We start from the raw sequence: 5,987 nt of genomic DNA, 5'->3' as shown, positions 1-5,987 counted from the left end.
CTGTGACAGGAAAACATAACAGAATCATAATGAAACAGCTGGTGTGCTGACTGCTGAGATACCCTGTGACAGGAAAACATAACAGAATCATAATGAAACAGCTGGTGTGCTAACTGCTGAGATACCCTGTGACAGGAAAACATAACAGAATCATAATGAAACAGCTGGTGTGCTGACTGCTGAGATACCCTGGGACAGGAAAACATAACAGAATCATAATGAAACAGCTGGTGTGCTGACTGCTGAGATACCCTGTGACAGGAAAACATAACAGAATCATAATGAAACAGCTGGTGTGCTGACTGCTGAGATACCCTGTGACAAGAAAACAACAGAATCATAATGAAACAGCTGGTGTGCTGACTGCTGAGATACCCTGGGACAGGAAAACATAACAGAATCATAATGAAACAGCTGGTGTGCTGACTGCTGAGATACCCTGTGACAGGAAAACATAACAGAATCATAATGAAACAGCTGATGTGCTGACTGCTGAGATACCCTGTGACAGGAAAACATAACAGAATCATAATGAAACAGCTGGTGTGCTGACTGCTGAGATACCCTGTGACAGGAAAACATAACAGAATCATAATGAAACAGCTGGTGTGCTGACTGCTGAGATACCCTGTGACAAGAAAACATAACAGAATCATAATGAAACAGCTGGTGTGCTGACTGCTGAGATACCCTGTGACAGGAAAACATAACAGAATCATAATGAAACAGCTGGTGTGCTGACTGCTGAGATACCCTGTGACAGGAAAACATAACAGAATCATAATGAAACAGCTGGTGTGCTGACTGCTGAGATACCCTGTGACAGGAAAACATAACAGAATCATAATGAAACAGCTGGTGTGCTGACTGCTGAGATACCCTGTGACAGGAAAACATAACAGAATCATAATGAAACAGCCGGTGTGCTGACTGCTGAGATACCCTGTGACAGGAAAACATAACAGAATCATAATGAAACAGCTGGTGTGCTGACTGCTGAGATACCCTGTGACAGGAAAACATAACAGAATCATAATGAAACAGCTGGTGTGCTGACTGCTGAGATACCCTGTGACAAGAAAACAACAGAATCATAATGAAACAGCTGGTGTGCTGACTGCTGAGATACCCTGTGACAGGAAAACATAACAGAATCATAATGAAACAGCTGGTGTGCTGACTGCTGAGATACCCTGTGACAGGAAAACATAAAAGAATCATAATGAAACAGCTGGTGTGCTGACTGCTGAGATACCCTGTAACAGGAAAACATAAAAGAATCATAATGAAACAACTGGTGTGCTGACTGCTGAGATACCCTGTGACAGGAAAACATAAAAGAATCATAATGAAACAGCTGGTGTGCTGACTGCTGAGATACCCTGTAACAGGAAAACATAAAAGAATCATAATGAAACAACTGGTGTGCTGACTGCTGAGATACCCTGTGACAGGAAAACATAACAGAATCATAATGAAACAGCCGGTGTGCTGACTGCTGAGATACCCTGTGACAGGAAAACAACAGAATCATAATGAAACAGCTGGCATGCTGACTGCTGAGATACCCTGTGACAGGAAAACATAACAGAATCATAATGAAACAGCTGGTGTGCTGACTGCTGAGATACCCTGTGACAGGAAAACATAACAGAATCATAATGAAACAGCTGGCATGCTGACTGCTGAGATACCCTGTGACAGGAAAACATAACAGAATCATAATGAAACAGCTGGTGTGCTGACTGCTGAGATACCCTGTGACAGGAAAACAACAGAATCATAATGAAACAGCTGGTGTGCTGACTGCTGAGATACCCTGTGACAGGAAAACATAACAGAATCATAATGAAACAACTGGTGTGCTGACTGCTGAATTACCCTGTGACAGGAAAACATAACAGAATCATAATGAAACAGCTGGTGTGCTGACTGCTGAGATACCCTGTGACAAGAAAACATAACAGAATCATAATGAAACAGCTGGTGTGCTGACTGCTGAGATACCCTGTGACAGGAAAACATAACAGAATCATAATGAAACAGCTGGTGTGCTGACTGCTGAGATACCCTGTGACAGGAAAACATAACAGAATCATAATGAAACAGCTGGTGTGCTGACTGCTGAGATACCCTGTGACAGGAAAACATAACAGAATCATAATGAAACAGCTGGTGTGCTGACTGCTGAGATACCCTGTGACAGGAAAACATAACAGAATCATAATGAAACAGCTGGTGTGCTGACTGCTGAGATACCCTGTGACAGGAAAACATAACAGAATCATAATGAAACAGCTGGTGTGCTGACTGCTGAGATACCCTGTGACAGGAAAACATAACAGAATCATAATGAAACAGCTGGCGTGCTGACTGCTGAGATACCCTGTGACAAGAAAACATAACAGAATCATAATGAAACAGCTGGTGTGCTGACTGCTGAGATACCCTGTGACAGGAAAACATAACAGAATCATAATGAAACAGCTGGTGTGCTGACTGCTGAGATACCCTGTGACAAGAAAACATAACAGAATCATAATGAAACAGCCGGTGTGCTGACTGCTGAGATACCCTGTGACAGGAAAACAACAGAATCATAATGAAACAGCTGGCATGCTGACTGCTGAGATACCCTGTGACAGGAAAACATAACAGAATCATAATGAAACAGCTGGTGTGCTGACTGCTGAGATACCCTGTGACAGGAAAACATAACAGAATCATAATGAAACAGCTGGTGTGCTGACTGCTGAGATACCCTGTGACAAGAAATCATAACAGAATCATAATGAAACAGCTGGTGTGCTGACTGCTGAGATACCCTGTGACAAGAAAACATAACAGAATCATAATGAAACAGCTGGTGTGCTGACTGCTGAGATACCCTGTGACAGGAAAACATAACAGAATCATAATGAAACAGCTGGTGTGCTGACTGCTGAGATACCCTGTGACAGGAAAACATAACAGAATCATAATGAAACAGCTGGTGTGCTGACTGCTGAGAATCCCTGTGACAGGAAAACATAACAGAATCATAATGAAACAGCTGGTGTGCTGACTGCTGAGATACCCTGTGACAGGGAAACATAACAGAATCATAATGAAACAGCTGGTGTGCTGACTGCTGAGATACCCTGTGACAGGAAAACATAACAGAATCATAATGAAACAGCTGGCGTGCTGACTGCTGAGATACCCTGTGACAGGAAAACATAACAGAATCATAATGAAACAGCTGGTGTGCTGACTGCTGAGATACCCTGTGACAGGAAAACATAACAGAATCATAATGAAACAGCTGGTGTGCTGACTGCTGAGATACCCTGTGACAAGAAAACATAACAGAATCATAATGAAACAGCTGGTGTGCTGACTGCTGAGATACCCTGTGACATGAAAACATAACAGAATCATAATGAAACAGCTGGCGTGCTGACTGCTGAGATACCCTGGGACAGGAAAACATAACAGAATCATAATGAAACAGCTGGTGTGCTGACTGCTGAGATACCCTGTGACATGAAAACATAACAGAATCATAATGAAACAGCTGGTGTGCTGACTGCTGAGATACCCTGTGACAGGAAAACATAACAGAATCATAATGAAACAGCTGGTGTGCTGACTGCTGAGATACCCTGTGACATGAAAACATAACCGAATCATAATGAAACAGCTGGTGTGCTGACTGCTGAGATACCCTGTGACAGGAAAACATAACAGAATCATAATGAAACAGCCGGTGTGCTGTCTGCTGAGATACCCTGTGACAGGAAAACATAACAGAATCATAATGAAACAGCTGGTGTGCTGACTGCTGAGATACCCTGTGACAGGAAAACATAACAGAATCATAATGAAACAGCTGGTGTGCTAACTGCTGAGATACCCTGTGACAGGAAAACATAACAGAATCATAATGAAACAGCTGGTGTGCTGACTGCTGAGATACCCTGTGACAGGAAAACATAACAGAATCATAATGAAACAGCTGGTGTGCTGACTGCTGAGATACCCTGTGACAGGAAAACATAACAGAATCATAATGAAACAGCTGGTGTGCTGACTGCTGAGATACCCTGTGACAGGAAAACAACAGAATCATAATGAAACAGCTGGTGTGCTGACTGCTGAGATACCCTGTGACAGGGAGACTGCTCCTGGCCTTTGTCTGACACATGTCTATGTGTCACAGACGTGTACTGGGTCACTATGTGAAGACGTATGTTCTGTTAATCATGTTATGTTTTGTAAGTACCGGTACATATCTCTCATTTCCATTCGTTTGATCAGTTTAAGTGCACACACTGCAATCAAATGAGATTAAAAAGCAATACTGTTGTTTTTTTGTTATACTGTTAGAAGGTTAACCATGTCAATAGATAAAGAGGGGAGCAGTGTACTTAATTCTATCTGTTCTTGTGTTTCTGTCTGAAGCCTGTTTGTGTTTTGGAGGTCATAGGACCACTCCCTGTTTCTTTATTAAGAAAAGGGTAAATGTTTGATAGAACATATTTTTGTACATAAATGTAAAGAAGTCCATTTTCTTGTTATGGATGGATGGCACATTTTGTTTTAGTTTTCTTTGAATTATTGTTTTATGATACTTTTTGGTTTAAAATGCGCTATTTGTTTATTTTCATTAATATCAAAATGAACTGTTTAATTTGTATGCATCCATATTTATATATGTATACTGACTAGTTACGATTAGCTTTAAAAGTATATATATATATTTTTGACCTGCACAAACGGGTGGTGTGATGCATGGGCAGGTATTGAAGCAGGCATAGAAGTTTGTTTTGTATATGCTTGTGAATGCAACTGTAGTCTGTTGGAATTGGTGTTGGAGTTGGAGTTGGAAAAGCAACCTGCTGATTCTGTTTGGCTGTTTTTATATGTTAGTGACCTAAAAATTAAACTCTGTTTTAAATGACATAGATCACATAACAGAAATCAACCAACCACAGTGAAGTATTCGCCAGAAAGTCAGTTCATCTTATCACGTGTGCAGATGTCATTATAATTATGATTTATTTATTTGGCAGACGCCTGTATCCCAGGCGACTTACAGGTGTTGCAGGGCATGCCCTGGTAATCGCAATAACACACAGTCCCGCTATGTTTAGTTAAACAGCATTTCTTTTAAAGATTCGCTCTTTGTGTATAATGAGCAATAAACCGATATTCAAAACTACAGTGCTGTGTTCATTACCTAAAGCTTAAGCAATGTACAATGACTATACTGTAAGTGACAGTGCGGGGACTGGGTGCTTGAATCGGTGACCCTGCACATCACAAGCAAGCATCTTAACCACAATGCAAAAGAGTCAGCTTCCTCTGCATTCGTGGTTATAGAGCTTTTAACCTCAACTCACTGACAGGGGACAGAATCTATAACAGCAGTGCATCCCACACACACAAGAAATGACACTATCCAATACACAGGCTACATAACTAAGCACTCAACCCAGGCACTACCTTGAGAAATGCAAACTCCATTTGACGACAGATGAGAAACTCGTTAGGCTTCTTGTTGCTGTTGTGTAATAACCCTTTGATTAAGCCCCAGAACCCTGCACTGTAAACAGCTGGTGACTCACCTTGATTGAACAATTTACTCCCAGTGTCTAATTGCCCTTGATACATAAACACCATTTTTAAACACTGCTGTCTCATGAGTGAGAATAGAAAATGTTCTCCCTACACTAATTACTGCAATTCCCAGCTGACATACTACAGCGGAGCAAAACATGTCCGTCTTCAGCCTAGATAAATGTTTCGCTGGTTAAACCCCTCAACGAGGTGGTGTTTGCTTGGTGGTTCTTTGTGTTTTTATTTTTAAGATAACGTGTTTGGGGGTTTCCTGTGAGGAGAAGGTTAGCGGGACTGGAAAGGCCAGTTGCCAGAGTGCTGTGATGCCCTCTAATCTGGGTTTAATCATGATTGTAAAGGCCAGTGCACAGCACACCTGTCCCGTT

The sequence above is a fragment of the Acipenser ruthenus genome, chromosome 1 (genome assembly GCF_902713425.1).
Source record: "Acipenser ruthenus chromosome 1, fAciRut3.2 maternal haplotype, whole genome shotgun sequence".
In the NCBI taxonomy this organism is placed as follows: Eukaryota; Metazoa; Chordata; class Actinopteri; order Acipenseriformes; family Acipenseridae; genus Acipenser; species Acipenser ruthenus.
This window is presented reverse-complemented; position numbering follows the sequence as displayed.